Genomic DNA, 25,837 nt, shown 5'->3' with positions numbered 1-25,837 from the left:
TATTTTTGTAATTACACGAGTAAGTTGGGAGAGAGTTTAAATGCCATTCTGTGCCATTGCTTCTGGCTCCTGTGAGACACATTTGAAAAATCATAGTAAAGTGTTTAAAGGTTAAGCACTACAGACAAATATGCATCATGATAATTGAAAAATCAAGGAAAAGAATTTATTAAATGAGGAGAAATGTCCCTCTACAGCCAAAGTAGTACCTTGCACTACTGAACATATCCTAAAGACTCTGAATATCTTTCTTTGTCTTTTTACACTGTCTTAAAAAAATCAAAGAAAGAGAAGCCATGAAAGGGGCAGAATGTACCATGCCAAAAGCCAATAATAATTGCCAATCAATAGTTCTCTTGAAAAGAAGTCAGTGATTATCAAAAGCCAGGTATTAGACAATATATTCACTAACTACAAAAACTTTATATAAAAAATATGCAGGCTTCTCTATTGGTCCGAATGAATTATTTCTAAAATAGTATGTTCTTTAAGATTCAACTTCTTTTTTTTTTTTTTTTTTTTTCATCAAAAGGGAAGACTGAAAAATTTTGCATGGCAGTACAATAGAGGACATATCACTTCAAAAATCCATTTCTGAAATGGAACTGCTCTGTAATTAGTGTTTGAAAGAACCAAAACAAAAAGAAAAGCTGAGCAGAACTTAGGAGTTCAAAGATGTACCACAATCAGGAAAGAGCCCCTGCCATGGGCTACAAAAGGCCTAAAGGCTAGGCAGCCAATGAAGCTACACAGAGCAATTTAGGCAGGGCATCCTAAACGTTCCTATTGGCATCTTAAGGCATAGACACCAATCTGTGTATAGACCAAAAACTTTCTGCCAATTCCCCAGCTAAGAGGCAGAAGCTCTTCCTGCTTTTTTCCCCAAGAGAACAGCTGGCAGGTGGAGCAGCAGCACAGGAGTAGCAATACCACCAGCTCCTGCTGCCGCTGCCACCATTGCATGGGTCACTTTTCTTCTGATGGTAACAGCACCTGAGCAAACTGAGCCATAGAAATATTTAATGAAAAGAAGCTGACCACAGGAATCCCTCTCAAAAAAATTATTTCTTCTTTCTCTCACTTTTTTGTAGATGGTGGTCCTAAGTAGGGTCTTTCCAAATTCGTAGATGGTTAGAGATTAAGACTAGTAAACAGTAGAGAAAGTGTGATTAAAATCAAGAGCAGAGCCCAAGAAATGCTTAAATGGACCTTGCAATGCAAACTAATTCAAGTAAATCTGAATCTAGGTGTTGAGATTTGATTAATTCACCTCTATTGTGAATCGTCTGTCTGAAGAATGATCTACAAAGCTTTCAATGCATGTTCTCACTGGGTAGGAATTGTCTCCTCCCCACAAGCAGCTATTACAGTTTCTCCTTCTTCTGTTTTTGGTTCAGAGCATCCCTAATTTTTTTTATCCTCAGCATCTGTTTATTCAGTATATAAAAATAGCCCTTTTTCTCCTCTTCTCTGCATTTGACCACATATACTGGATTTGGCCTATCTCTTGTTGCCACATTTTTCTTCAAAGAGAAAAGCAAGGCACAATTTTTCCCAAGAATATTTCTTGGTTTCACATTCTCTGAACCTCAGAGAAGAGAAGGACAATTCTTATGTCATTTGCTGTGCCTGTGTTGTGCCAAAGTGGAATGCAATATGGAGATTGTTTACCCAAGGTGAGGGTGTTTTGTTTCCTTGGCCTATCAGGGCCAGGTGTGTGTGTGTGTGTTGGCACTGTGGACTGACAGCCACGAGATTCTGTGCAGTTGTGTGCTGAGTTGAGTGCTTGGCAGTTTCAGTTTAGATGTAATGTAATATAGTGTAATATAGTATAGAATAATATAGTATAATAAAGTAATTAATTAACCTTCTGATAAGATGGAGTCAGATGCATCATTCTCTCCCCTCATCAGGGGCGAAAATATTATCCATAATCTCTAGTTCCATAGGAGAGAAAAAAACCTCAGTAAAAAAAAAAAAATTAAAATTTTATTAAAGAGTGTGAGATTGAGATACTGTTTCTGTAGATTTAGATTGACAGCTGTTGTTTAACTCCCCTTTTTAATTCTTCTTATCTGAAAAATATTTTTTTATTGTCTTCACAAGCCCTTAAATGCCAAATGGTAGCAAGCCACCAGCCTTAGAGTAATCTAGAGTCAAATAATGTCACCAATGCTTCAGAATTTATGACAGGTATAGAATTTATGGCTGAGGTTTTCAAAAGTTAATAGTTAAATGTAGGGTCTTTCGTGCATATTTTATTATTTTAATAAATTATTAGTTACGGATTACTGCTAAGCAGTCAGAATTTCTGCTTTGATCAAGATGCTAAGTAGTGAATATTACAAACTTACTCCCAGTATTAAAATAAATGTGTCATTTCAAATTCCCAGTTTTTCTTTTTCTTTTTGTAAAAATGGAAACAGATCCTGCTAAAAATGCCCTGAATTACACCAGGACTCCTCTACCCTAACATTTCATGCTTGTGTGTTTCATGGATTATTTACCCGTATCCAGTACAAAAGTGAATAATTCTCTCTTTAATTGCCAATATGTCACTGTTAAGCATACACATGCAGCTGACAGACTGGCCCACCATTTGCTGCAAGGGGAGAGTGTTGAGAAGGCAGCTGTCAGGGTGATATCAGTGCTCTGGTCAGGCAGAGCAAGCAGACCAGGCATGCACAAATTCCATTATTTTAGCCTTATTCTTAATCTGCCACCCTACAGAGAAGGCTTGGTACAGGCTCAGCAAGAAAGGGCCCCAGCTGCAGTGTCCTGTTACCTACCATCAGCTGCTGGCCATAGTTGCCTCCCTGGGGAACTCCTAGTCCACCACTTTCATCTACAGATGCTAACTCAAATGTTTTTCAAATCTTTGGTGTGCATTCCCCAGGCGCCCACCCAACTTGGTTTTATCATGCATTTAAAGATTCCTTTTCAGAACATGCTTGACTGTACTTCTTTTCTGCAGTTAGCTGAAATTCAGGGTAGTCCATAGGGTCTGTGTGGTCAGCATTGTGGAGGGAAGAAGGATATTTGATAACATTTACTGAATATTTTTCATGAGAGAGCCTAGCAGCTTGAGGGATTGCAGGACAATTGGATCGGAGAGAGAGATGTACTTATTTGGTACATTTAAAAATCCCCTTAGGCTGTGGAGTCAATGCATCTAAAGTATAGTTGCAGTTTTCTAGCAGTTACAGATAAAGGAGATGTGTAGCCTCATTTAATCTCTTTACTTCTTCTGAGATTTGCATACTTTTATCAACCACATTACTTTAGGGGCTGTCATTGCATTTAACTTCCAGCACATTAAATTAGTGTCAGCTGTCATTCTTTGTATACATTTGTTAAATTCAATCTTGTCTATAGGGGTTTAGGAGGTGGAGACATAATAAGTGTATTAAAGTTTCTCACAGAAATACTAAAGGACTTTTGATTTGCAATGATTGTTCAGATTAAGGAAAATAAGTTCATACTTTTACTGCAGTCCTTTTAAAGGCTGATATAATTAATATCAGCCTCTAAAACCTGCCCCTCTGAGTGCTAGGTATGGAACTTTCTCATTATGAACTCACGTCTTTTCTTCCCTCCCTGCTCACCACTCCCCTGCTTCAATATAATATCAGTGAGTTTGTGGGTAATGTTGGATTAGCATCTCTGGAAAATTATCTCCTTTGGCTATGAAATAGGCGTAGCAAGGAAAGACAGAGGAAACTGCAAAAAAGATTCTACTGTTGACAACTTTTTCCAGAGTTTTTTCTTTTTTTTGCCAAGAGAAGATCAGGTCCACGTATTGTTGACTTCCCTTGAGAGACTGGGAATCCCAGCAAGGATTTCCACCCTGCTACTGAACTCTTAAATGTCTTTGCCTGCTAACAAGTGACCAAAGATCATAATCATTTATCTTTGTTTTTTTTATTTTATTACATCTTCAGTAATAAGAAAATTGCTGTATTTTTAGATAATGAATATGCCAGATAAAACATTTTTTCTGACAAACATTCCTGAAATTCTTCTAATGCACATACATACATCTTCCAGCACTGTTTGTCACCCTTTTCTGTTCTTAGATGAGCTTTCTCCTATCCTGCACTTGTCACTGAGCAATTACAAAAATCATAAGCCCAGTCACATCTGGTAGGCCTTCAAGAGAGACTGGTGGTATTGAAAAAGAAGTGAAGAACTCCCTTATGTCCTGTGGGGAATTAGAGAGATTGGACATTATCTTACTCTGGCATAATTACTAGGAATGACTGAAATGTGGTGGGACAATGCACCTGACTGAAAGATCACAGTGTGTCACTACAGGCTGTTTTGTAAAGACAGTGAGGAAGAGAAGGAAAAGTTGCACTCTATGTTATTAAGTAGAACTTTGAATGGATAGAATTTAATTATGTTGGTTATGGAAACCTTGTCAAGTGCCCCATGGTCAAGGGGGAGGTCTCACAATTGGCATCTGCTACTAACCTTAAATCAGGATGATAAAGCCAACAAATCAACATTTAGCTCGCTTAGTTAAAACACAATCTGATTATTATAGGCAACTTCAATTACCCAGGCATTTCTTGGTAGAACAATGCAGCAGCTTTCATGCCATCAAGTTCCTGAAATGTACAGAGGCCCACTTCCTCATTAAAAATCCAGGAATGAGGCACTGTTGGACTTCTTCCTCACAAACCAAGAAAACCTGCTTTGTGATACCTTGGTTAATGATAGCTGTGGCTGCAATGATCACAGTATTACAGAACTTGGGATCCCACTGAATATGCTGAAGATGTTAAAGAGCAAATTTGAGTTACCTCAGAGCTAATTTGCAGGAACTTTGTGGCAAGACGCTATGGAGGATCAAGGAGCTACTGAGTATTTCAAGGAAATCCTATTGAAAGGATGGTAATCATTTATGCCCTTTAAATTTAAGGGAAGTAGATGGAGCTGGAGACCCAGTTGAATGAACTGCAAACTTCTGTTTTGCTCAAAACCAACAGAGGCATACAAGAGATGGAAAAGTAGACAAATATCTGTGGAGAACTAGGCAAGTATTATCAGGACGTCCAGAGATGCAGCTAGAAATGCAAAAGTTCCACTCAAATTGAAAACAGCCAAATATGTTAAAAACTACAAGTATTCTTTGGTAATATAAATAACAATAAGCTGAAATAGAAGGAAATAATGAACTGGTGTTTTGCAGAAGAGGTCAATTACCCAGTTACCAACAACATTGAAAAGACAGAGGTTCCCAACAGTTCTCATGTCTGTTGGGCCTCAAGCCTTGGGAGCAAATATCCAGTTTGATTCAATCACAGGGCCAGTGAAGAAAGAGAGGGTATGTGAATTATCACAGGAGCTGAAAATATGCACCCAAGGATGCTAAAAGAGCTGATGTAATTGGGAAGAGGATGCTGTCCATAATCTTTAGGAAGCCATGGGGAGACATCCCAGAAGACTTTAGGAAGGCTAATGTCACCCCATCTGCAAGAAGATTTAAGAACTCAGTTCTTAAGATCCAGGTAATTATAGGCGCATCAGCCTTATTTTAGGGCCTGGGAGAGTTATGGAACAAACCCTCCTGAAGACTGCCACAAATCAGATGAATCACATGATTAGAAGTACAAGACCCATTCAACAAGAGCAAATCCCATCATAGCATCATGATTGTCTTCTAAAATGAAGTAACATGCTCAATTCATGTGGGAAGAGCAGTGGACACTGTCTACCTGGATTTTTTCAAGGTTTTCTGCACAGTTTCCTCCCAGAGAAACTGATGTGTGATGGTCTGGAAAAGAGGTCTGGCTCTTGGGCCCCCAGATGGGGGTGCTCCATGGCTCCTTTCCAGGCTGGCCAACTCTCACAAGGGGGGTGTCCCAGGGATCAGTGTTGGGCCCAAATCTGTTGATTATCTTCCTAAGTGATCTGGACAATGGGATCAAGTGTACTGTGATGACGCCCATGGTGATACCAAAGAGAGTGGGAAATGAGTTCTTGGGAAGGGAAATTATCCTGCAGGAAGGCCTGGATAGGCTGGAAGAGTGGCTGGCAAGAACCTTACGAAGTCCAGCAAAGACAAATGCAAGGTCTTGCACCAGGGAAAACATAATCCAGGAGTGCAGCACAGGCTGGGATCTTCCCAGAAAGGGAACAGTCCTGTGGAAAGGGACCCAAAGAGTCCTGGTAGACATCAAACTCACACTGGGTGTGCAGAGCATGCTGTGGAAAAGAGAGCCGATGCTGGGCTGCGTCAAAAAGTGCATCACCTACCTACAGAGACAAAGGCACCACCATCCCACTCTGCTGAGCGCTTGTCAGGCCACTCCTGGAATACTGTGCTTGGCTTTAGTGCCTAAATGAGGAGGCTGGAGAGGGTCCAGAGAAGGGCCAGGGGCTGGGAAGCCTGCTGAGTGAGGAAAGGCTGAGATATATGGTTTGTTCAGCTTCAAAAAAGGAAGTCTTAGGGGAGATCGTATCACCATGTGCAATGTTTTTGTTTCATTTTGTCTGAGCTGGAGTTCATTTCCCTCACAGCAGCCCTCACCTTGCTGCACTTTGCACTGATAACTGGAAAGGTGCTGATAACACACTGCTGTTTTGGCTATTGCTGAGCAGCACTGGCACAGCACCAGCGCTGTCTCTCCAACATTCCTCCCTCCATCAAGGGGGCTGGGGGTGGGCAAGATCCTGGGAGGGGACACAACCAGGCCAGCTGACCCAAACTGACCAAAGCCATATCCCATGGCACATGACATCAGCTCAGATATAAAAGCTGAGGGAGGGCAGGAGGAGGAATGGGAGGCATTAGTTATTTTACAGTGTTTGCCTTCAGCATGTGGAGCAGCAGTTCCACATGCTGAAGCCCTGCTTCCCAGGAAGTGGCTGAGCATCATTCACTGATGGGAAGTAGAGATTAATTTATTTTTCCCTCTTCTTAAATGCATGCAAACTTTTGCTTTTTTGTTTTGCTTTTTTCTTGCTTTAAACTGCTTTGTCTCAACCTACAAGTTGTTTTCTATTTTATTTTCTCTCCCCTGTCCCACTGGAGTAGTAGAATGGTTTGTTGGGCATAGGTTTCCCAAAGTTAACTCACTATGCCATGTTCCAGGTTGGCTACAAAGAAGGTGGAAGCTTCCTTTTTGTAAGAAGTCACATGGAAAAGACAAGGGATAATAGATAAAAATTATTCCTGCTGAGGTTCCAATTGGACACAAGGAGAAAGTTTCTCACAAAAAGAGCAACTAACCATGGTAATGATCTCCTCTCTAGGGGAGTGGTGAATTCCAAAACGCTGGACACTTATAAGATCCAGCTTGAGAAGGTGCTTGTCTAGAGCGTGCTTTTGCCAGGAAAGGCGGGTTCAGATGATCCTTGAGGCTCCTTCCAAACAGATGTTCTATGATTAAGCACATTTTCTAACCTTTGAGATCCATCTTAAAAATGTAGCAGTCCAGAGAAATGTTTTAACTAGTAAGATCTACTAAGTAGCTGTGATCCATGAAATAGAACTCAATGTTTATTGTAAAACTAAAACTAAACATTTGTATTCTCCAGCAGATCTGATTTGTTTTGATTTTAAAATGGAGATTTATAAAGGACCTGTAGGGTTGAAAGAGGTGCCTGGAAATTCGGACTACAAAGTTTGCAGACAGCAAGAAAAGCTTTACACAATGTACTAGAGCCTGGCAACCAGCAACAACAGCAGCAAATGAAACAAAATGTTGAGAAATATGGGGCAGTACATACCAGGAGTAACTTAAACTACACACCTATATCATAAAATAGGAAATTAATTTTTTGGTTTTTAGGAAGATGTACAGGGGAAGAATTCATATGGAGGGCACAACACTTCCAAGTATATCCTAAAAGTATGGAAATGTTTACCAATTACAGCCTGCAGTTGAGGGATTGTTTAATGTTTGGCCATTTATCAGTTGATTGACCAAGGAAGAGATCTCAGGGGTTTTTCCCAAAACAAATTCTTTCCCTCTTTTACCCTTTTCTTATGCTGGCTGACCTGTTCAGGATTGGCAGAACAAGGAACCCAGGGAAGACCCCCTTGTCTGGCTTATGTGGTGTAACCCTTGTTTCAGTCTGCAGAGACCACAATGGTATTTTTACACACCCAGATCTCAAGGTGGACTCCAGCACATGGATCACACACCCATTGAAATGGCTAACTCAGCTCATCCAAGCTGCAGAAACAACCCTAAGGTATTTTTATTAGTACTATTTTTCTGGCTCAGGATATGGGCAGCATTATGTATCATATTTATATTCTCCCCACATTAATACAGAAAATATTTAGATTACTTTTTGAACATTTTTTCATAACAATGTCATGAAACTTCTGTCATACCACAAACGTATTTGCAATTTTATTTTTTTTTTGGCACATGTAAGACAATATATCTCAGATACCAGCAAGCATAGTTTGCTTTTGAAGCTGTGAGGTGAGCTGAAAAAAGATACATTTTTTTCTTTTTACTCAAAAGAGTAATTTGAATTTTAGAACACTTGTTCCAGTGTTTTGGTCTAAAATGCTGAAAGTGGAGACATTCTCACTCAAAAATAAATGTAGAAGGTAAAGAGGTTTGTCTACGGAGTTTATAATACGCCATCTGTTGCACTTTCAGGCACCAGAACCCTTTTTCAGTCCTGCAGTACTTCTCCATTTTGAGGTGCAACAGTGCAAGTACTACAAAATATTGAAAAATACTTTATTATTCAAGATGGAAGAGAAGATTCCTAGTTATCTCCTTAGCTGCTACTATTTTGATGAATAGGCTAGGGTTACTAATCTTATGAAGGATCCCAGCAATGAGACTGATGAGATCCAAGGAGGATGGTTTCACAGGAAGAATCATCTTTTCTGAGCCTTGTTAAGATGACTGAGTGAAGAAGAGGAGGAGAAAAAAATACCTCATTTCTGGAACATGAATACTTTCATAAGTTACTTGTTCTCCCAGTGGTGTTACCAATGGTCTTGTTCTGAAACAGCTCAAACATTGCTTGCAGTGTGAGAAGAGATATTCTATTGTTTGATCTTTTAAACTTCACAGTCCTGTCCTCAGAGACAGCAGTGCCAAAATATCTTCTTTCTTTGGATTTTTTTTTTAATCTATTGCATTTTAAGCTTTTCAAGATGAGAGTTTTGTAATAAAGAGAGCAGCAGTGTCTTCTCTAGAGAGAATGGAGGCCGGATCTCTCTAACCTGCATTGTGAATCGTTTTAGTTTAAACTGGCCTGTGGGCTTAAATAAATAGCTGTATTGATTCGCCGCCTTTCAAAACGAGCTCCATTGTTTCACAATAAGGCATGCCCCACTCTTGTTCTCTTATCTCCTGTCAGAGCTTGAAAGTACATTGCTGCAGAACAGAGTGTTCAGAATACTGCAGAAGAAAAAAATTATTATTGATGATATCTTGGGCTTGTTTTGTGCCATCAAATGAAAGAGAACCACGCTTGAAATCACCACCTTTGTGCAACTTTAGGTAGATGAAAGAAAATCGTGCTTCAGGTACTTCAGGATAAGTATTAACCTTTGGACAGTAAAACAAGGTCAAACCAATTTGGAAGAAATAGCTAACAATAATAAGAAATATCGAAAGGTCAGTTACCTCACCTTTGCATTATTGTGTGAGGTACTAATAACAATAGCAGTACCAATGGGCTGTTGAAAGGGTTTTATTTGTACCAAAATAAAAGAGGTTTCTGTTGTTTTGACTTACAGCATTATGGACAAAAAAAAAAAATCTGATCTATTGGGCTAGAGCTCTGAAAGCCTTTCTCCACGTATTTTCTATGAAAGCACTTCTAAAGCATAAATTAAGTCACTAAAGACTTTTTGAAACCTGCAGTTTTAGAAAAAAAACCCAAAAGGAAAAAGAAAGCACAAAGCCAAACAACCACCAAAATTGGTTTCCTCGTGATTTTTCTGTAGTTCTGTATACCTTCCATGTTCATATTTTAAAAGTTCTTAAATCTTCAAAAAAATTCATTTTAATACTATTTCCTTTAAATAAAATTTGTGCATTTTGTACCTTAAGAATTTTAAAAATATCAAGAAATACAGAAAATTTGCAGTACAGTTGATTTCAGTTCCACTGCAGCTAACTGGAAGAAATTACTAAGTGAATCACATGACAGTATGATACAGGTACAATTATTAAAGATAAAAGATCAGACATGTTTCTAAGGTTTTAAACCACTAAAACTTTATCACTATTGCTATTAAATCACCTCCAGAATATTCACAACATAAGTTTTCTGGACAGTAAAGCATTCACTTCTTTAGAAGAATAGTATGCACAAGTCCACTTTTTGTATAACTGCTTTTTCTTATTGTTTCTCACTTAATCACAAGCACATCATCATAGCAGAGGTGAGATACCATATGGCAGGTTATGGACTAATACACAGTAGGGCTAGAAGCAGTGGGAATATGTCGTTGGCAGGACTTCTGGGCTTTGGCCTTTTTTTAGGAATTAATATCTTGCTACCAATTGTTAAACTGTTACTTGGATCAGTCACAAGCTACTCCTAAAGGCAATAGTAATTTCAACTTTTTGGCAGGCTAGCAACACACTTCTTTTCTGCAGCTGTAACCTCAGGCAACCATGACCTTGGAAGAAAAAAAATCTGTATATAAATAGAATATAGGAGAGACAAAAAAAACTCCAAACAAATAAACAAGCAACAACAAGAACATCCAAACAAATAAACCCTGAAAAATACATTGCTGATGGATTCTATTACTCATTTACTTGCTTATGTGAGTTTTAGAGGAGTAGGAAAATTGAATAACATGTTTTCTCATGAATTGTTCCTTGTCTATCTTTAGATGAAACAAGTCACAATACTGATTTTTTTGCCCTAAATCTCCTTCAGGTAAGCAGACCTGGAAGATGAAGGCACAGTGAGGAGACGAAGGCAGAGTGAAAAGCTAGGACGCTAAACATTGGGAAAGCTCCTGTGAACCTTGCCCTCAAGCTCCATATCATTGACAGCATTTTTTCAGCATCTGGTTTGTCATTCTGTTAGCTAGAGAAGTTAAAGAATATGTTGTAATGAATGCATTGTACTGTGGAAGGTGAAAAGCAATGTCTTCTCTTTCCCACAAGACTTCAAGTATTTCTACTCTGTTTGGTGTAACTCAAAATAATTCCCCATACTCAGTGCAATCCCAGGGATCTCTGAGAATGGCAGACCACCCTGCAAGAGCTGATCAGCATGAGTCCTCTTCTGATTGTTTCCTGACTCTGATAGTACAGCCCCATGAAGACAAGAGCAGCTGCCTCTCTGCAGCAGCTGGGGTCAGACTAAAAATTGAGAGGGAGGAAAGAAAAACATGTTGCTGTCAGAAGCCAGACTTCACTAGACAAAAATAGGTTATTTTTGCTTTTATTTCTGAAGAAAATCTTTATGTCCACGTTTCACTTTATTTCCGGACAAAATCTTTACATCCACATCTCACTGTACCAGGTTGTGAAGTGCAAAAGCAAATGCATAAATCACCAGCTTTCTACAAGTTGGGGAGAAGAAGGAAGATGTTTCCTCTACATAAATATTATTTTGCACCAGATTCTGAGCCCTCCCTCAGATCAACACCGACTCAGAATATTAGGTAGATAGGTGCATTGGAGCATAGAATGGTTAGGAGGGTATGAACACCATTAGAAAGAGTAGTTAGGCTGAGATCTGAGTCTCTGTACTAGCAGCCAAGCTCAGCAATCTGTCAGCAAGGGCCAGGGATATGAATTTCATATCAGCCTTTAGCTAATGCATAAGAACCCAAAGAATTTGGTACTGATTTGAATAGGAATAGGAACAGACCTACAGAAACATCTATGAAATCACCTTATGTTTTCCTGGGATGAAAAAAGCTTAAATCCAACACTTCAGGAAAATAAAGTCACCATTCTTTATTTGGCTATGGAAGAATGACTAATTTCTAACTCAATTAAAATAATAAATAATGTTACAGTTGGATAAGCAAGAGGCAAGTGGGCTGGTAAGCTACTTAACACCAGTTTTATACACTCCACTGAGCAAGCAATGGACAATTCAGAGACTTTAACTCTGTATAATGGCTGTTCTCAGAAGGTACCATAGGAAAAAATGAAATTCATGTGCACTTTAGCAGAGAAAATATGTAATAACTCAATGTCAAACAGGAAACTATTTATAAAATGACTAAATGAAAATGGATGCCTTAGACATAAAGAGACAGCCAGTTTAATGGGTTGGTGGCTGTATTGTATTTTTCCAGACAGAAGATCCTTTCTTGTCTAAATGAGTAGAGAATTCCAGTTTTATGAAATTAAGGCAGCCAAGATAAAAGTGAAATTAAAAGTATTGAACTAGAAGTGATACTGACTGTCAGAGAATGAAAGACTATACCTAATCAAGTTATTTACATTGCTTTTTCTACCTACAAGCTAAAATGCAGAGGGTTTTTCTGTTGTTACCAGGCAAACTAAGACATAAAGAAATCAAGGGATTTGTTCAGGGAAATTTTATTCCACAAGGCTTGAACTCAAATCTGCAATGGAAGGAACAGTTCTGAAAATGAAGAAAAAACATATTAGAAAACTTCAAAACAAGTTAGCTGAAAAATTGAAGATGTAGCTAACTTGTTTGGATCTTAAGTATATGATTATTAGTTGGCTAGGCCAGAGAAAAGTTCAAAGCAATAAATTTTGTAGTAAATATCAATAGAGCATTGATACATGTCCATCTTTACTTACTATAGCTGTGCTCAGCTGTGGAAACAGTAGTGATTGATATTCCTGGTTCTTTTTTGAAAAAAGGAGGTGGCTAAGACTTTGACAAAGACTCTTTCTTCTGCAGCACTAGACATGTTTATAGCAGCTAGAACCAGCTTTTTGCATTAGAGAAGTCTGCAGATACAACAAAAGGGATGCTTCTACATGTATACTGTGGAAATACTGGCCATGAGAAATGAAATCTTTTCTCAAAGTTGAGCAAGAAAAGAGGCATATTATTTTTCAGTACTGTCAATGGTGATAGCCATCTTCTGTGCATAATTTTAAGAAATAGTTAATATTTTTCTGTGCCTGTTTGCTGGCTCCAGCCAACCAGTTATATTTCTCTGAGTGGGCATAGTCATTAAAGCCTCAAGCTTTTTATCTTTCTTTTCTACTTTAGAATCCTCATCTATATATGTCAATGTCCAACTATGTATTCAACTATACTGAATGCAGACCTATATTAGATTCCTCATTTTCATTTACAAAAAATTCTAAATTTTTGCACAGTTTATAATTTTGGTGTTGTCTCAAAAACTCAGCAATCATGCAGAAGCTGATGGCATCATGTCCTGGTTTCACCCCAGCCAGCAGCCAGGCCCCAGCAGCTGCTCATTCAGCCCCCCACCAGCAGGTCTGGGGAGACAATCAGAAGGGTGAAGGGAGAAACACCATGGGTTGAGATAAAGCCACTTTGATAGGGGCACTGAAGTCCAGGCACCCAAACAAAGCAAAACAAGGAATGAATCCAGTGGTCCCCTGGGGCAGGCAGGCATTCAGCCATCTCCAGGAGAGCAGGGCCCCATCATGTGTAATGGTGACTTAGAAGACAAACAGCATCACTCCAAATGTCCCCTAATTCCTCCTTCTTTCCTCTGCCTTTAAGTACTGAGCAGGATGCCACACAGTCTGGAAATCCCTTTGGTCAGTCTGGGTCACCTGTCCCAGCTTTGCCTCCTTTCATTCTCCCATACACCCCCAACTTCCACACCAGTGTGGAAGTACAAACTGCAGAAAAGGCCTTGGCTCTGTCTAAGCCCTGCTCAGCAATAACAAAAACATCTCTGTACTATCAGCCCTGTGTTCAGCAGAAATCTAAAATATAGCTCGAAAACAGCCACTATGAAGAAAGGTAGCTCCAACACAAACAAAACCAGCACACATAATCATATCAATTTTCTGATTGTAAAGTAATGACTCTCCTAAGAGGATGAAGGAGCAAAGCTGATCAAACTTTATAGTTTACATCTAAATGGAAACACAATTAGCCTAATTTATATTATATATAATAAATATTTACCACTACATAAAGGTGCCTTCAGACATCTTCCATGGTCCTGTGCAGACTCCAGAAAAAGCAGCCTCAGAACCTGCTCCATTTAATGATTGAATTGATTAGACTGAAGTAGAAATAAAGGGCGGAGGAGTGGGGATGTTGTGTTTATTTCAGCAAGAGTGGAGCCTTTATTACAGTGAGAAATGGTGAAAGTTCCTTGAGTTAGTGCTCTCACCAGCTGGAATCTAATACTGACAACACAACAGAATTTCCCTAGTCTTCCCTTGTACCTGGAGTTTCTCTTTGAATAGTCTGTCAGAATGAGTCTTTCTCATGCTTTAATCATTTTCACAGCATTATATTAACTTTTCATCTTCACACTTATCATTAGTTCACATCATTCTAGTCAGATATCAGCTCATATTTTACAAGGAGTAGTGCTCCCAGAAAAAATGGCACAGCATGCAGGAGATCAGAGAGCAGCACGATGTGGACTCACGGAGAATGATGAGTCAAGTGACAGAAAAGCCTCTCCAATCCACAAGACGCCTCATCATCTCCAACACAGTCAGCCCACGCTACGGCTTTCTAGTCCGTGTCTAATGGTCAACAACTGATTCATGTCTTCTAGATAAAACTTTGGCCAACAGTCTGCGTATTGCTCAGGAAGGAAAAAGAAATCATTTTAATGGATCTAAAAGAAAATAAAATAACCTTCCAGAGTACAGAGTACCTTTATTTAATTTGAATGTAACAATGAACTAAAAGACAGTTTTTATAACTTAAGTTACAAGATCATAAGAAAAAAGTTTTAATTTTATTGCACATATTTAGCAATTAAGTCTGAGGGAAGGCTGCATGATAAGAAAAATAAAAGGAACTTTAAGGACAGTTTGATGTATCAACATCAAAGTCATAATGTTATCAGAAACCTTCTGCAATGTGAAAAGCACATCCAGAAAGAAACCCTATTATGATTAGATGTGAATCCTGGCCTACACTTTTTGTTATTTATTGGATCAGGAATTATGAATCCCTGTAAAAGAAGTACAATAATTTTTTGATTCCCTGTTGGCAAAGTATGGCCTTTCCTGCTGTAGTTGTAGACACAGATCCTAAAATTAGAAAATAAGAAAGGAAGAAATGTTTTGACATTTGAATGTTATTTCCTATGTTTTGGATTGATGATATGGACAGCCAGACAGTTGTATTTCAAAGCTGTAGCAGTTAGAATAAAAGGCCTTGAAATTAATTCTGTGTTGGGAATGAATGAACCCTATGCTGCTGTTTCTCAAGAAAAACACTTTTGAAAATTTGGAGGTTTTGAAAAGGGCAACATCATTTCCCCCTCTCTGGGTTTTTGTTGGTTCTTAGGATGGGCGGCTGGGGTTCACGATGGTTTATTTTTTCTGTAAGAAAGCCATTCACCACTAGCTTTCATTAAATGATCCCCACGCCTTTTTCTGCACCTTCTTGTTTCCTTTGCTAATGTACAATGACAGGTTTACATGTTTATATAATCACTTATCACCACGGCAGTTGGCTGAGGCACGTCCTGAATTCCTCCTTGCTGCTTTGGCCCCTCAAAATTGCTGCTGAAGTCTCAGCATTAAAACATAGTATCTGTTTGTAAGAAATAGCTGCTCACTTGGAGGATTTAAAAAGGTTTATTAAACCTTAACAAAAATACAACAAAGGACTACATAAGGAAAAAGTTGCAGCCTGCATGCATACCATGTGGCTGGTTCATCTTCAAGATGGATGCTCCATCTTTTATACCCCTGCATCAGCTAACTCTGGCCGCTCCCAAAGTCTTTCAGTCAGCTCTTCTTTTGCCATTTACTGCTTTCTTGTAACTTGTTTGGAGGTCAGGTGTTGCCATGCTGCACCCCCTAAGCACCAAGCTTTTCCATTCCCAGCTGTCCCATGCAAGGGGCACATGTGCAGCCTTCTCTTTTTACCTGTCTTAGATAACGCCAGCTGTCTAATGGTCACAATGCAGGAGGGGAAAAGGGAACCATGGGACAACATAGTACATCTAAACTACAATAACATAACTATATATCACTGAAGATTTTCTTAATTTTACACAATAGTCACCCCTTAATTGCAAGAGCAAATCATCTCATTATCCTTCTATAACAAACTTGAGGTTGGAAAGGAAGGGGTCTCTCCAGGACGACAAGCCAAAACATTCTTCGAAGATCTGTGAACTGTGAACGGTCCAATGTCCGATCTTTTGAAGCCCAGGGCTGTGGTCATTCTTTTTTATTCTGCATCCTCCTCTCAAGGACCCTGAACACTGGGTCCCAGTGGCTGCTGGGTCCTATGGTGGCTGCTGGCTGCCCAGTTGTCCTAGCTGCCTGTCTCAGGGATGATTTATTATTCCATCCCATTTTTGGGGTCTTTGTTTTGTTTTGTTTTGTTTTGTTTTGTTTTGTTTTGTTTTGTTTTGTTATGTTTGTGCCGAGGGGTGGTGGCTGTCCCTGGCGCATCCCATTCTCCCTGGCTCCAGGGCTGTTGCAGTGAAGAGGAGCTGAGCCAGGAGCTGCAGCTCCTCTCATCCAGAGAGCTGTCCTGGATGAGAACACATGCTGCTAGTCTCTCTGACCAGGGATCTTGCTGGTCCTGCGGGTTTGGTTTTCTTTTGGTGTGGCTGTGTCTGAGCTTGCCAGCTGGGCTTCTTTTGTTGCTCAGCTGTTGGCAAGCCCGGAGCCAGTGCGTGCTCGCCCACCCCTCCACAGCCCAAGCTGGAGGTCTAAATATTCCTGCTGCTCCAACTCCCCCTCCCCAGAGTCCCAGCCGGGGCATCCTAAAGTACCTGTATCCATAGAGGGAAGTTCCCCGGTTGTGCAAGCTATCCCACAATATCTGCATGGCACCAATAAGTTCATAGGTCTGCAGCTGCATGCAGACTTCTAACCCCTCCTGCCTTTTTCCTACTCTGCATACATCTGAAAAAAAGGCACTTCAGATGGGGACCCAAACATGCTGCTTCCCCAGAAAGAGCATACGCATTTCCACCTGAGGCAACCCCTTGGGCACTTCCCTATTTATTTGTCTTTGCTGAAACTGACTTGAGCTGACTTGCACTGATTGACAAGACTTTTTCCATGACCATGTCTCACCTTCCTCATCCTTTACTTTTTTATCTTTAAGAATCTCTGCCTTTTCCATCATTCTCAGTATAAAGACTTTTCTACGAGGTTCGGGTATGGAAATTTTCTCTTTCCAATTTCATAGTCAGAGATTTTTCCTGCTCTTCCACTGTAACTAGAGAGCTGGACTCTTGAAACTACAGGGACCTGGGGGAGACCCACTCAATGTCTTCCTCTTTCTCTCTGATGCTCTGCAAATCGCTGATCTCCTTCCACAGTTCCTTCACTTGGTGCAGCTCTTCAGCAGTAGAACATGTGTCCTAGCCTTAGCAGGAGGTTTGACTCTCTCCCAGGATACTGCAAGCATGCTTTGTCACAGGCAGCTGGCATAGTTCATTAGAACACTCTAGCTCTGTTCTTACCTTGTTGTAGTGTGTTGTTAAGATTTTTGTATTGCTCCCCCATTTTATGCATTGTTCCCCCCTTTCCAATGTAAAATGGTTCTGCCCTCCCCAGTTTTCCCGCCATAGCCTTCCTGTCAGTTTTGTTGCTATGGTTACCCCTGCCCCTGGTTTTGTCAGTCAGTTAAGTTATGTGATTTCTCCTCCCTCATTTCTCCTTATAAGTGAACTTTTTCTCCTCCCTGGGCCCAGTCAATCACCCCCCACTCCTCCTAACTTTCCAGAATCTTCTCCTCTCTGGGGGTTGTGGTTGGCTGTGGTCCCGGGGCCCCTCCTTTTCTTTGTATGTATTGGTTTCCCCTTTATGTCAATTATGTTAAGTTCATCCCTCCACCCTTCATGATTGGTTTAATGTAAATCCCTCCTTTGCACACCCACCCCCTTTATAACCTCGTGTCATTCCCATTTCTTGGTCTCTCCCTGGGGTTCTTCCTTCGGATCCTTCCCTGTGGTTACTTCTTGGATGTCATCTTGGCTCTTTCATTAAACCGGATTTAACCCCACCGAGAGTCCAGCTCCTTCTTTCGCAGTTGCTCAGGGGGTGAGACCAGTCCGTAGTGTGAGCACAGCCCGAGGCCCTCAGACGCCAAGGGGTGCTCGCACTGGATTGCAGCAGGGTGTTGGCCTGCCCACTGCTAGCCGGACACTGACCATCCCAGGCCAGATACACCCTCGCTGCAAGTTGGCGCCCAAACGTGGGGCCCTGCTGGACTGCTGGACATCTGGACTCCAGGTCACCGGACCCCACAGACCGGATTTAAAAATCCTTTTGGTTGCCAGCTACCCCTGGTAGTAGCAGACCCCATTCTAGGGGTAGCGCTCCCAGGGGACCAGAAGCCACAACTCCCGGCACCTGAGGAGGGCTTCTGCAACTGCGACCGCCCACCCGAGTTTTCGTTGGTCACTCCGCTGGAACAGGTAAGTCTGGGCCCTGACCAGGGGACTCTCCGGGTTTCCCCTCTGCCTTTTTAATTTTCCTTAGGGGTACATGCCCTGCTTTGGGGACCTACTCCCAACCCTTTTCCCTTGAGGGCTGATACCCTGGTCTTCCGGGGATAGTCCTCACTCCTCGCGTTTTTTATTTTCCCTCTCCTGTGGGGCCAGCTTCCCCAGACTTGGGGCCCGGACCCACCACCCAAATTCCTTCATTTCCCCTTGTTGAAACCCCAGACTTGGGGACAGCGGGGGGAGCAGGGGTCCAGTGGCGTGTCTTCTTGTTTTAGTTTTCTTTCTCCTTGGGCGGTTGGAATTTTCCATCAAGGGTTTTTGCTCCTTCTAAGGTATTCTCTCTTTCAGGTACCTTAGGAGTCACTATGGGTGCTAGTATGAGCAAATCCCAAAAAGGAGTATTTTATGTTGTTAAAGGTTTATTGCTTGGGGGAGGATCTGCTGCCCCCAAGAAGGAATTAAAGTTGTTGGTCAAGTGGACTTTTTCGCATTTTCCCGAAGTCACCCCGGAACTTGTAAAAGAGCCACAGTTTTGGACAGCCGTTGTTGCAAAATTAGAGAGTGAAGTTAATTCTGGGGAGACTCAACTATCTACTGTGGCATATTGGGCGGGCAAAGTACTGATCACACTGCGCCCACCTGGGAATTTGAGAAAAAGCCCATCTCGTTGTAGTTTGCTCCCCAGTTCTCCCGGTTCATGTGTTCCTACCCCCCATTCCTCTCCCTCTTCCCTTTGGCAGGAGCCCTCTCGAGGGCTTAAGGCCAGCAAGAAGCAGGGGGTCCACCTTGCCCCTGCTCCCTCAAGACCGGCTCGGCCTCCCGCTCCAAAGTGCCCTGGCCAAGCTCTTCAGAGCTCTCTTCCCGATCCCCCTGTTCCTTCCCTCCCCAAGTCCCCAGTTGTAACCCCAAAAGTTGTAAGGTTTTATGAAGTCCCTCAAGATGGTTCCCAAGGAGCCCAAAACAGCGGAGACCACATGGTCTTTTGCGCCATTACCCCTTCTTCTACCCCTAATCCCTTTCTCCCTAAACCCAACCCCTTCCTTTCCCCTGATCCAACCCTTCTTCCTGTTGCTCCTCCTATGATTTCAGTCGCCCCTCCTTTAGCTCCTCCCTCTTACCCACCCTGTCCTCCGCCCTTGGCTCCTCCCCAAACTCCTCCCTTTACCACACCCATTGACCCGCCCACCATTGACTCCTCCCTTGCTCCTCCTTCACATGTTGCTCCACCTCCGAACACCACCCAGGGGGCGGAGTGGGGTGGGGTGCCACGCCCACGCCCTCGTCCCACCTCCCTGCCAGACCCCGCCTCAACCTCCTCCTATTCCGGTTCCCATGCGCCTCCTTCCGGTTCCCATGCTTTGTGTGGTGGCGGGGGGGGCGGTGTGGATGACCGGAAGCCGGGGCAGGCGCCTATATTGGAAGCCGCTCCGGACACGTACCACCTGAGCAGAGAGGGGAGCCCCCAGGCCCAGTGGGTGCCTTTAGCACAGGCCCGGATTAAGGAACTGTGCAAGGCGCAGAAGGATTACTCCCGGGAGTCGGAGTACTTCCGGGGGATGCTCCGTAATGCCCTTGCACAGGGAGATCTGGTGCCAGCTGACCTGAGGGCCCTCTTCTCCAGCCTTACTAGACCCATGGAGTTCAGGGTCTGGGTGGCGGAATGGAGGAGGGAGATCTTGGAGGTTCTCCCAATTCTTTGGGGGAGTCCTCCAACATCTCATGATGCGGATGGTCTGGTAGTTTCTCAAGATCATCTGATGGGCGAGGGACAGTGGGCAGAGGGGGCAGCTCAGGCCAAGACCCTATTCCCACAGCAGCTGGTAGAGACCGCCAGGGCAGCAGAGCGGGCTTTCTACAAGCTAGCTGTGGTGACCTCCCAGTGGGAGGAAGATGAAATCCGGCAAGGGGCGCAAGAACCATACATGGCCTTTATCGAGCGCCTCTACCGTTATGTAGAGGCACAAGTAACCGGGGACAGTGAGAGGGAGAGCATGCTCCGATGGATGGCATACAGCAACGCCAACACGGAGTGCCGAAAGGCCATCAAAACTCTCCCTCGAAGTCCCCGGCCCACAGTAGAGGCAATGATAGAGGCCGTGGTTAATATGGTTCCTTTAACATCACGCCCCAAAAGAACATCCGTAGCCCTTGCCGAATGCCCGGAGCCTGACTTCTATGAAGCGGAAGCTGCCCCCGTCGCCGGACCATCAACACCAGGGTCCGGCAGAAGATCAGCGGCCACCCACGCCTGCCACTTATGTGGCAAGATAGGGCATTGGATGCCCCAATGCCCCATGCGCATGGACTACCTCGAATATAGGAGGAAGCGGGAGAGAGATGAAAAGGAGAGCCAAAAAAACTAGAGTCAGAGCGCAGCACCTCTCTGTGCGTGGATAAAAGTGTGGCGGGAATACCAACATCCAGTCGGGAGGGGGGAGAGCAGGGAGACCCGCCGCACGCACTACCTGATTTGTCATTTCTTATACCGGACTTTACTCATACCTGTGGAATTCAGCCCCGACCTGCGCTTAACACCTTGTCCTCTGCTTCCCCATACAGGCTGCAGCTCACTAGGGGTCTACATCTCCCCAGTAGTGATTTACAGCTGGTGTCTGTCGATCTTCAACATCCCGGTCGCTGGAGGAAATTAGGACATTGCAGGTGGACTGTTGTCGGAGACACGAAGCACACGCCGCGAGACATTTACATTGTCCCGGGTTTGGTTACTACCGATTGGGACCATTTCGCGGTAGGGCTGTACTGTGTCCGACCCCCACTCTTCCTCCCCAAAGGACAGGTTATCGCCCAGACCATTCCAGTTCCCGAAGAAGATCATTGGAAGAGGTCCCCGGAGCAGTCATCGCCTCCGACAGTGGCCTGGGTGCAGGTAGTGGGGAGGGAGAAGCCCTGCCTGACTTGTCAGCTTTCGTTGGGCGAGGACCGAAAGATCGTGAGGGGTCTATTGGACACGGGGGCAGACGTGATGATCATTCCCTCTCGGGAGTGGCCGTCACATTGGGGCTTGCAAAACGCCACCGGCACGATTCAGGGTGTTGGAGGGCTTCAATTGGCCAAACAATCAAGGAGCGTTGTTCAAATTACGGGGCCCGACGGGCAATTGGCTTCTGTACGCCCGTTGGTATTAGATTACACCGAGCCTCTCTGTGGGAGAGACCTACTAGCCTAGTGGGGAGCCAGAATTGACTTACCTAAGGCTCCCCAGATTTTTCGGGCAGTGGCCACTGAGGAACGCTGGACCTGGAAACTGAATTGGCTGACTGATAAACCAGTACAGGTCTTGCAGTGGCCACTTAATAAACAGAAATTAAAAGCGCTCAATGAGCTCGTTCAGGAGCAGCTGCTTAAGGGCAACATCGTGGAGACGATGTCTCCATGGAGTTCTCCTGTATTTGTAATCAAAAACCCAACAAAGATAAGTGGCGGTTCCTGACTGACTTCAGACAAATTAACGATTAAATTGTTGATATGGGGTCTCTCCAGCCAGGGATGCCCTCCCCAGCAATGCTCCCCCGAAATTGGAATCTGGCTGTTAAAGATATAAAAGATTGCTTTTTCCAAATTGCTCTTCACCCTGACGATGCCCCACGTTTTGCGTTCACGGTTCCATCCATCAACCGTGAGTCCCCAGCCAAGCGCTACCACTGGCGGGTTCTTCCGCAAGGCATGAAGAACAGCCCTGTGATCTGCCAGTGGTACGTTGCTTCGCTGTTGTCCCCTATACGTACAGTCCTCGGGGATGTCGTCGTGATTCACCATTATATGGACGACATCCTCGTGTGTGCGCCCGACCGCAGTCTACTTGCCCACGCGCTTGACTTGACAACCAATGCGTTGTTTGCTGCAGGGTTTGAGCTCCAGCAGGGAAAGATTCAACGGATGCCACCTTGGAAGTACCTGGGCCTTGAAATTACGAAGCGGACCATTGTTCCGCAAAAATTGGCCATTCGGACTAAAGTCCAGACCCTAGCGGATGTCCACCAACTGTGTGGGTCTTCAAATTGGGTAACACCCTGGCTGGGCATTTCTACCGAGGACCTGGCCCCCCTTTTCAATTTGTTGAAAGGTGGAGAGGGGCTTAGTTCCCCTAGGGCTCTTACCCCAGAGGCACAGGTAGCCTTGGAGAAGATCCAAAAGGCTATTTTGGCCAGGCAGGCCCACCGTTACCATCCGGGCCTGCCTTTCAAATTCATTGTACTGGGAAAGTTGCCACACCTCCATGGCATCATCCATCAGTGGGACGAAAGTTTAAAGGACCAAGGCTCAGGAGATAAACTCTTAATCATAGAGTGGGTCTTTCTGAGCCACCACCGGTCCAAAAGGATGACAAGGCCACAGGAGTTGGTAGCCGAACTGATCCTAAAAGCAAGATCAAGGATCAGGGAGCTGGCAGAATGCGATTTTGCATGCATTCATATCCCAATTAAATTGGAATCGGGCCAGTTAAAATTGAAGACCTTTGAGGAACTGCTGCAAACTAATGAAAATCTTCAATTTGCATTGGACAGTTACACTGGGCACATTGCGCTAGATCAGCCGGCCCACAAATTATTTAATTCGGAGTTTAAATTATCTCTAAAAAAGGTCCAGAGCAGGGAGCCACTGGATGCTGTGACAGTTTTTACAGATGCGTCTGGAGCATCCCACAAGTCAGTGATGACTTGGAAGGATCCTCAGACTCAGCAGTGGGAGACAGATGTTGCTGTTGTGGGGGGTTCTCCCCAAATCGCTGAGTTGGACGCAGTCGTCATGGCGTTCCAGAGTTTCCCAGGACCTTTCAATTTGGTCACAGATTCCGCTTCTCTTGCTGGTGTAGTGTCCAGAGCTCAATCTGCAGGTCTACAAGAGGTCACTAACAAAAAATTATTTGAGTTACTTAATAGGCTCGTGGATCTAGTCTCCCATCGCGAGCATCCATTTTACGTAATGCATGTAAGATCGCACACTGACCTGCCTGGGTTTATAGCTGAAGGCAGCCGTCGTGCCGATTCCCTGGCTGCGGCTGCTGTCACGCAGGGCCCACTCCCAGATGTGTTCGGCCAGGCTAAGATCAGCCACCAACTCTTCCAGCAGAATGCACCTGGCCTGGTTCGGCAATTTAATTTAACGCAGGAACAGGCCAAGGCAATAGTGGCCACATGTCCCCAATGCCACAAAGATCAGATGCCCGCCATTGCCTTGGGGGCTAATCCCCGAGGTTTGGCGAGCTGTGAGGTGTGGCAGATGGACGTAACACATATCCCGTCTTTCGGTCGATTGTGTTGCGTCCATGTCTCAGTGGACACTTTCTCCGGGGCTATCTATGCTTCTGCCCACCCAGGGGAAAAGGCCGCGGATGTCCAGAAGCATCTGCTTCAGGCATTCGCTGTTTTGGGCATCCCTAGGGCCATAAAAACCGATAATGGCCCAGCATACACATCCAAGGAGCTGCAGAGCTTCCTGCAGCAATGGGGAATAGTGCATAAGACCGGCATCCCCTATTCCCCGACAGGCCAAGCCATGGTGGAGAGGGCCCACCAGAGCCTTAAGAAGATCTTATCCTGTCAGCAAGCGGCAGTGAAGGTGGAGACCCCCCACGTCTAGTTGTCGAGAGCACTCTATACTCTTCTTAAACTGCTCATTCGACAACCAGAATCCTCCAGTGGTCTGGCATTTCGGCAGCCACCAGCAGCTGCAGCCTAAAACCAGGCCTCCGGTTCTCGTCAAGGATCCGGAGACCTGGCGGACGGAGGGGCCCTTTGACCTGGTGACCTGGGGGAGGGGATATGCTTGCGTGTCCACTCCCTCAGGCCCCCGGTGGATACCATCAAAATGGGTCAGGCCCTTCGTCCCGAAACAGAGGACACGAAAGGAGGCGATACCACAGGTCCGGCAAGCGTGTTGGCGGCGGCGGAGGAAACCCTTTTACCAAACTCCATCTTTCTCTCCAGAACTCCCTACCGTGCCTGAGGAGCCCTCTCCTCCTTCTTTCCCCCTACCTCTCGACTTTATGTGGCAGGCTCCATCCTATTCCTCCGCTCCAGCTCTCTCTCCCCTAATGTCAAATTTAAGTTGGTGGTTTGGGGCAGAACCATCTGTTTAAGTTTTTTGTGCTTTAACTGTTATCTTTTTGTCTTTTAGAACATCTCCCCAACTCACTTTTGAATTTCACTCCCCTGATCCACGAGCTGGTCCTGAGAAACTGACAGCGCCAAGTGCAAGCGAGTATCACATCGAACCCATGGAGATGAGCGACCCCTCTTCGTCGACCTCTCTTCGGAGGCAGAAAGAGCCGCGGATGAAGGGGGGCCACCGCTCCACCGTCCAGCTACCCATGGGCCGATGGACTATATCTAGAGAAGGCACTTGGCAAAGACCGGCCGTGGATCTCTGCAGTCTAAGTTTTATATGGACCTTTTCGTTCATTCTAATTTTATTTGGTAAAAAACGGGGAGATGTTGTAGTGTGTTGTTAAGTTTTTTGTATTGCTCCCCCATTTTATGTATTGTTCCCCCCTTTCCAATGTAAAATGGTTCTGCCCTCCCCAGTTTTCCCGCCATAGCCTTCCTGTCAGTTTTGTTGCTATAGTTACCCCTGCCCCTGGTTTTGTCAGTCAGTTAAGTTATGTGATTTCTTCTCCCTCATTTCTCCTTATAAGTGAACTTTTTCTCCTCCCTGGGCCCAGTCAATCACCCCCCACTCCTCCTAACTTTCCAGAATCTTCTCCTCTCTGGGGGTTGTGGTTGGCTGTGGTCCCGGGGCCCCTCCTTTTCTTTGTATGTATTGGTTTCCCCTTTATGTCAATTATGTTAAGTTCATCCCTCCACCCTTCATGATTGGTTTAATGTAAATCCCTCCTTTGCACACCCACCCCCTTTATAACCTCGTGTCATTCCCATTTCTTGGTCTCTCCCTGGGGTTCTTCCTTCAGATCCTTCCCTGTGGTTACTTCTTGGATGTCATCTTGGCTCTTTCATTAAACCGGATTTAACCCCACCGAGAGTCCAGCTCCTTCTTTCGCAGTTGCTCAGGGGGTGAGACCAGTCCGTAGTGTGAGCACAGCCCGAGGCCCTCAGACGCCAAGGGGTGCTCGCACTGGATTGCAGCAGGGTGTCGGCCTGCCCTCTGCTAGCCGGACACTGACCATCCCAGGCCAGATACACCCTCGCCGCATTACCTTTGCCTTATCTCTGTCTTTTTCTGGCTGCATTGGAGCCCTCTGGTTCCTCAGAGGGATCACAAGAATACTCAAATCATCCTATATAAATTGCCAGGAAGCTCAAGAGATCTGAAGAG

The sequence above is a fragment of the Melospiza georgiana genome, chromosome Z, assembly GCF_028018845.1.
Source record: "Melospiza georgiana isolate bMelGeo1 chromosome Z, bMelGeo1.pri, whole genome shotgun sequence".
Taxonomy (NCBI): Eukaryota; Metazoa; Chordata; class Aves; order Passeriformes; family Passerellidae; genus Melospiza; species Melospiza georgiana.
The sequence above is the reverse complement of the archived record's forward strand: the minus strand, read 5'-3'. Positions refer to the sequence as shown.